The sequence below is a fragment of the Rhinopithecus bieti genome, unplaced genomic scaffold (genome assembly GCF_001698545.2).
Source record: "Rhinopithecus bieti isolate Rb0 unplaced genomic scaffold, ASM169854v2 scaffold_37596, whole genome shotgun sequence".
NCBI classification, from domain to species: domain Eukaryota; kingdom Metazoa; phylum Chordata; class Mammalia; order Primates; family Cercopithecidae; genus Rhinopithecus; species Rhinopithecus bieti.
Genome location: NW_016815532.1, coordinates 300,429 through 308,475, shown reverse-complemented (window position 1 = coordinate 308,475; position 8,047 = coordinate 300,429). Strand labels below are relative to the sequence as shown.

Sequence of the window (8,047 nt, the reverse complement as noted above, 5' to 3'; positions counted from 1 at the left end):
CCCTCCAGCCTGCACAACCTGCCAGCAGGTGAACTTTATGATTCTTTAGTTCAAAAGAAGTGTTCTTGAAATGTGATGGGCAGAGACCTGGGGGTAGTTGTCTTAATAACGTGCCCCAGAAGCAGGTGATGCAAGAAAACCCCTCTGAAATGTTTTTTTTAAAAGAGTCTGGGATGAGGCCTAAAGGAAGATAAAATTAGTCTCCATGCACAAAAGCCAGCTAAACAGAGGTTAAAATGTAAAGTTTAAAGCATATGACTTTTGACATAAAATTTCTGCTGATAATTTATAGAGAGTCATTATGGGCTGAAAGCTGTGCAAATTAGTTGTTTTCAAAGGAAATTTTCTTTGAAGTTTGAATGATTGCAAACTGATTAATATGATCCCTTACACATTTTCTTACTCTTAATTCTCCTTAGATCTTCCCCTGAAATTAGGTTTTGAAAGACCATTAACTCTCAGGGATCACAGGCATCCTCCAATCTGAACTGATCATCAGTCAGAACCCAGAAGTTTTAGTACAAGGAAATGGAGCCAGCATATTGATGAGAAAACCACCTCCAGCCTTGAAAAGGCCTTTCAGAGCTTCAAGCAAGCAAATCGCAATGACCTTAGCAGTCCCTAGAAAGGATCCCGAGCGCTGTTACAAGGTAAACCGGCTGGCATCAGTGGGCCAGACCAAGCTCAGACAGGAAAATACGTCACTCTTGCACACAGCACCTCCCAGTGTCGGCAAAAGCGGATAGAACTGAGCTTTTGAAATAACTTCTCTGGTGTGAACTTCCCAGGTTTCTTTAAGAAATAAAAAATAAAAATGCTTTCTACAAAAGCATATTGAGCTCCAGAAGTTTCAGAGTATAATATTAATCAGAAATTAAATGCCAGCATAAGTTTCTCAGGGAAATTTGGAAGCAACTCAAGCAGGTTGACATTTAATTTCATACACAAAGACCTTATTCCAAATGTCGCAAAGCTCATCACAATGTCAGTGCACGGTGTGGGGTGGGGGGCGTGGGGGGCGGATGGTGTGCGCCAGAAGATGCAGAAGAAGAGAGCAAGAAATTCTCAAAACGCTCAGGAAGGAATGCCGACAACAACCATGGGAGGCCCTGGCACAAATTTTAGAACAAAGTTTCCACCAGCACCACTTTCTTAAAATGTGTAGTTTTAGAGCAAATCTGTAGAATGTCTAAGCCATATGAGGAAACGGAGGCTCGGAAAGATTGAAAGGCTGCCCTAAACCATATCACCGTGGTAGGAGGAAGGGAGGGCTATCCAGCCCAGAGTGCGGGTCCTCCTCCCGGTTCTCGGCCATGGCACTATGTGCGAGCTCAGGGCGGGGCCACCTCCCATAGCAGATGGTTGGCCATGGCTTAATGGGAAGAACATTGAATCCAGAATTCCAGTGCCAGGATTCAGTCTGCTGGGCTGCCACCTATCAACTCAGCACTCAAGCAAAGCACTTATCTTCTGAGTTGAAAGCCGGAATGGCAAATAGTGGATGGGCGGATCAAAACAAGCACACACCCTTGGCACGGGGCAGACACTCAACAAATTTAAGGTTAATAAAATCCTCATGTCCTCCTAGCAAAGCACATTTTGGCATTAGGCACGGAAATGGGCAAGATGTCATTTGATAAAGACCCTTGCTTCAAAATGTCCTGTAAGCGAAGGTCATCCGTGAAGTTCAAGGGTGAGGCAGTTGAGGGAGTGAGAAGACAAACAATGTCTCCAAAGTCACACAGGCAGTTGGGAAAACCCTGGATTCAAATGCAGGCAGGATGGCTCCAGATCCCACACTTTCTACCATAATATGCATCAAATAATATCAAGGAAATTAAGATAACCATGTACTAGTACTCATATCTAACTTTTCTATAATGATTTTACTTTTAAACTTAACTATAAATGGAGATTGATGAGGGGGAAGAGAGTTTTGATTGGAAGTGAATGGCAGAAATAGTAAAATGCGATGCAGTTTTAAAGTCTCTGAATCTCTAGATATCCTTGCGCATCTTCTCCTGGGGTTAAACAGTTCGAGCATTGGCACATTTTGCTGTGAAAAATAATTGAGCGGCTGCCCCTGGCGTTAGGAAGGAAGGGGCGGCTGCGGACAGTGGAGCAGTGAAGGGCAGTTACCACCAGCAGGGTCCTCTCACCTGGCATCATGGTTAATTTCACATGGCAATTTGATTGTGTCCCTGGATATGAAATCGACAATCATCAATTGTTCAGGCACCAAAAAGGCATTTTCTTGAGGTCCAACTTGACTGAGACTCTTTTTTTTATTATTTTTATTTTTAGTCTTGCTCTGTTGCCCAGGCTGGAGTGCAGTAGTGCAATCTCAGCTCACTGCAACCTCCACCTCCCAGGTTTAAGCGATTCTCCTGCCTCAGCCTCCTGAGTAGCTAAGATTACAGGCGTGCACCACCACACCCTGCTAATGTTTGTATTTTTAGTAGAGACAGGGGTTTCACCATATTGGTCACGCTGATCTCGAACTCCTGACCTCGTGATCCACCCACCTTAGGCTCCCAATGTGCTGGGATTACAGGGATGAGCCACCATGCCTGGCTAGCTCTTTTTTAAATTGACCTCTAGCTGGTAGAGTGGACACCTCCCCCTGATAGCTAAATTCCAGGCTCCCCACACCCTCTCTACAGGGCAGCCCTGCCCCTCGTCCCCTGAGAAGTCCAGCCGCACCCTCTCTACAGGGCAGCCCTGCCCCTCATCCCCTTACATTCACCTGGTGTTTGTCATTTCCCACCAATCCCAGGCTCTACCATGACCCTCGCTGCTGGCCACCCTCAGAATGGCCAGCTCTGCCCAGCAACTAACACATAACCCAGAGTTGAGCTTGCAAGTGACAGTTTCAAAGGTAAAAAAAATTAAACATTTTTCTGTCCACATGTCTAGAAAAAAAAAATCAATTCGTTTCATTTTCGGTATAGTTACCTATCTCAAAACTCTGTCAGAAAATCTAAAGTCATTTTTATAGCAGAACTTTGCAGAAATGCCAGGTGGAAATGTGAGTTGGTAAAAATGTGTCTCTTAACTGTAGCACATTCCTTTTCCTACAGGTTCCCAATTCATTTTGTGTTGTCTCTAAGCCTCTCTCTAGAGCAGTCTCCAGGGACAGGCCCCCCACACACGCACCATTAAATGCGACATACATGCACACGCCACTCACTTATCCTCAGTTGGTTGTTCCCTCCAGTTATTTTAGCTTCTCCCTCTGTCTGTGTCAGGGTTTCAGACGGAAATTTTACAGCTAATACAAATCTGTGAAGAAAGAATTCCCTTTAGTGAGTGCAACCTTATTATTTTCTCGTGTTGACAGAGGCATTAGTTCAGTGCCCTAAAGATGCTGTCCAGGGAAACATCTGGCCCTCCAGCCTACTGCATGGGACATACCCAGCAATTCCAACAGCAGACAGAATGGCTCACCCTGTCCTGCCTTGCAGCAAATAAATCCTGAGCCTAAATATAAAATTAGTATTGATCCGATACCCATTGAACTTACATCTTCCATTTAGGAGGGAAGAAAACTTGTTCCACAAGGCGGATGGTGCCCTGTTCCACTCTAATGAGAGACAAAGCTTAGCAAGTGCAGCGAGATATTTTACCTTCTATTTTCTGAATAAAAATAGCGTGGGAGCTCTGTTTCTTTCCGATCTATCTCTTCTAGATACAATGGAGGAATGAATCTTCTTGATTTGCCTCTGAGGGACCACCTGGAGGTGCCGCTCAAGAGGGCATTTGGAGGGGGCTCAGTATCACAGGCTGATTTGCAGCCAAGGGAACAAGTTACATCAGCAGGCAGGCGACAGGCACCATAGCACCATACACCTCATTTTCCAAGTGAGGTTGCATTTTTTTTAACCTAGGAGTGGGGAAGAGAGGAGTATGATGGATTCCTTTTATCAATCTTTCTTCAGTCTTTCCCTATCTTATACATTTATTTGGATTTCCCAATGATATATTTAATATCAGTTGCCAGGACTCACAAAATTACAGAAAAGAAAATTAAAACAAAAAATGTAACGCCTATTGTAAGTTGTATTATATCCCCTCAAAAAAAGGTATGTTGGGTCCTAATCCTCAATCCATTAGAATGTGACCTTATTTGGACATAGGGCTTTACAGAGTTAATCAAGTTAAAATAATACCGTTAGGGTGAGCCCTAATCCAGTATGACTGGTGTCCTTACAAGAAGAGGAAATTTGGACAGACACACACACGGGAAAATGCCACGCAACGATGAAGGCAGAGTTCGAGTAATGCTTCTACCAGCCAAGGAAGGCCAGAGGTTGCTGACAACCCCAGAAGCTGGGAGAGAGGACTGGAACAGACTCCCCTGCACAGCCCCGGAAGGAATGAGCCCTGCCAACACCTTGACCTTGAACTTCTCACTCCTGAACTGGGAGACTCTACACTTCTGTCGTCAGTGTGTAGCACTTACTGAAGCTGCAGCAAGTCATACAGTGCCTGCCATAAAATAAAAAGCATTGCCCTAAGAATGTACATTCTCAGTGGGACAGATAGATAGAGTAAGGGGCAATGCATCTTACACCTTTCATTTGTTGAGAGTGTATTTTGAGTTCTAGGTCTTTGAATACAGCTGTGTCTAGGACATCAGAGCCCTGCATGCTCATGGAGCTTTCAGTCAGTCACGGAAGACAAATATGGACCATGCAGTTACAGGAAGGCCCAATCTGTGAAGGAAAAATAAATGTAGGGCACCATGGAAATATTTACCAGGGTTTGTGTATGTTAAGACGAAAAGCACAACCTGTTCTCAAAGTGGTCTTTCAGTGGGTGGCCAGCCATTGTGAGGCCACTGGGACATAATGAAATCCAGTTGCTGAAGAGACATCTTTCCTGCCGGCTGTCCAGCACCCAAGCTCCTCTCCTGGTTGGAAGTATTGCCAAGGTTGGTAGGGAGCTGAAGAAAGAAAGATGTTTTCCCTCCTTGACACCTAGTAGCTGCCAGGCAGCCAGGGAGCTCCTTGCTCAGGAATGAGTCCCTGAGAGTGGCTCAAAGGCACAGGGTAAACTGTTAATGATGGCTCCAGCTGCACTGCAGACAAGAGCTCAGGGGTGGCCACCTCAGAATGAATGCCATGCCCCAGCCAGCCTCTAGCAGGAGCTTGTCTGTGCTGCACCTCCCTCGAGTCCTTTTCAGGCCTGGTCCTCCAGGTCCTTCTTGAACTATGGGAACTACCAGACAGCCTCTTAACAAATCACTTTCCTTTTTGCAAATAAATATGGCTGGTATTTAATTATTATGCACAGATTCTGTTGCACCAATTGTTAAACATTGAACTAGTTCTACATACATTGGTTAAAATACCCCAAATCACCATAAGGCACACCCCACAACTACTGCTGCCACTTTTGCTGACAAAGTCCTCATTACTGTCCAAAAAACATGGACAGACCCTCTCCCAGAGATGCTCCAGGTTATGGATTTTTTTATTGGTCAGTGTTTGTGCATTCTCATTGGTAAACATTTTTAATATCAACTCGATTTGCAACCAGCAATGTTGATTCATACCATTCCTAAGGTGATGTGTGCAGGAATATGCATGAGTGTTCTAGCACTTTCTCCAGCATATTTTGTATAGAAATGAATGTGCATTTATTTTGACCCTTTTGTAAACAAGACAGAGACCCATCCCTAGGGGTCACTACTGAATGCATCATTTCCATCCTTGCAAGTCAAGAATTCACAGTTGAAGCCACTGTAGCCCTGGCCAAAATAGAACCCCCAAACTAGTGCAATTCCGGTCATCACTAGGTGCATTAGTCCATTCTCTCATTGATATAAAGAAATACCCAAGACTGAGTAATTTATAAAGAAAAGAGATTTAATTGGCACACAGTTCTGCAGGCTGTAGAGGAAGTGTGATGCTGGCTTCTTGGCTTTTGGGGAGGCCTCAGGAAACTCACAATCATGGCAGAAGGCAAAGGGGGAGCCAGAACTTCACATGGCCAGAGCAGCAGAGAGAGAGAGAGGGGAGAAGATGCTACACATGAGACACCTCTTCCACGATCCGATCACCTCCCACTAGGTCCCACCTCCAACACTATGGCATGCCATTAAAAATGAGATTTGGGTGGGGAAAAAGATCTAAACCACATCACCAGGATTCAGTTAACCATCCCCGTCTGAGTTGAGAGGAAGCCATGGTGTGATTGCCTGAGGTTTAATGTAAAAATTCCAGAGCTCAGTTTCTAGCTATGCCATTTGCTGTCTGTGAGATGTGAGTAAGTCTTGTTTATTTCTAGACCCAGAAAATAGAGATTATAATACCTATCCTAACAAAGTGACCACCAGGATTCAGTGAAATAGCAACATGAAAGCATTAAAAAATAAACTAGAAAAATACAATGTATTACATTAACACAATGTGTGTTTTTGTTTTACTTTGATTGCAGATTTTCTTTCTTTTTTTTTTTTTTTTTTAGATCAAGTCTCACTCTGTCACCCAGTCTGGAGTGCAGTGGCATGATCTCAGCTCTCTGCAACCTCCACCTCCCAGGTTCAAGCAATTCTCCCACCTCAGCCTCCCAAGTAATGGGGACTAGAGGCATGTGCCACCACACCCGGCTAACTTTTGTATTTTTAGTAGAGATGGGATTTCACCATGTTGGCCAGGCTGGTCTCAAACTCCTGACCTGAGGTGATCCACCCACCTCAGCCTCCCAAAGTACTAGGATTACAGGCGTCAACCACTGCACCCAGCAATTACAGCTGTTTTAAAAGTGGATCTTTTGAAATTGCTCAAATCTGAAATTGTATTGGCAAACTTTGCTGTGCTAACAATCCCAAAATTTTAGTTGCTTGCAGTATCAAGGCTTATTTCTCATCAGAGGTTGATATCTTGTTCATACTGTACGAAAGCTGTGAGTCCCCTGTGACATGTGTCTCCTTATCCCAGAGAGCAACCTGTGTGTTAGTCACACCCATCCTCTGGCAGAGCTCACAGCAATGGCATTAAAGCTTCAGCGCTGACCTAGCTTATGCTACATCCACCACACTCCATTGGCCAAAGAAGTCAAGTGGCCAAACCCGGCAGAGAGACAGAGAAATGTCCCCTCCATGACAGTATTCACAGTCACACGGCAGCAAGTAGGACATGACACCCTCTAATAGGTAGAGGCCCGAGGAGTTGGAGACCACAATACAATCTATTGCAGGAACACTGCTCTCAGTGATTCCTTCCTGCTTTGTGAATACGCAGCTGAATGACCTTTCCAATATCCTCACACACTTCCCACCTCCACCAACCCAACTCTGGTCCATCAAACAGAAATTCCAATGACAATTCGTCCGCGTTGTTCAGGGCTTGGTCCTTGCCTTCCTTAAAATCATGGGTCTCTCTGATTTTCAGGTTAAATAAGAGAAAACAAGGCTTATATATATGTACATGAACCCTGCTTTATTTACCTCAACGCCTGAATGGCCCCAGAGGGATCAGGATGGAGAAGGGAAAGATAAAGTGTCTCTTCCACTCAAACATCAGAGCTGTCTGAAGAATTCTGGAACATTCCCAAGGCATTGCTTAATCTTGACATATGGCTTTGCCCTGATTTAAGCATTTTACTTATACAACATTTGGTGAGTCCTGGTCAGGCAGGTGCTTGGCACTAGGACTACAAAGAAGAATGACATAACTTTGGGAGGTCAAGGTAGGCAGATCGCTTGAGGCCAGGAGTTCAAGATTAGCCTGGCCCAACATGGTGAAACCCCATCTCTACTGAAAAAATACAAAAATTAACCAAGTGTGGTGGTGCGTGCCTGTAATCCTAGCTACTCAGGAGGCTGAGGCAGAAGAATCACTTGAACCTGGGAGGCAGAAGTTGCAGTGAGCTGTGATTGAGCCACTGCACTCCAGCCTGGGTCACAGAGTGAGACCGTGTCTCAGGAAAAAAAAAAAAAAAAAAAAAGGAGAGAGAGAGACAGATAAATGACATAGAACCTTCCCTCTGAAAACTCAGTCTTGGGACAAAGCAACTGATCAAACGAGCATTTGGGATGCAC

At 44.6% G+C, this 8,047-nt stretch overlaps 1 pseudogene; it reads left to right on the top strand.

Annotated features, from left to right (window-relative positions):
* The first annotated feature begins 605 nt into the window (after positions 1-605).
* Positions 606-8,047, top strand: part of LOC108516073 (cleavage and polyadenylation specificity factor subunit 5-like) — a 101,277-nt pseudogene continuing 93,835 nt past the window's right edge.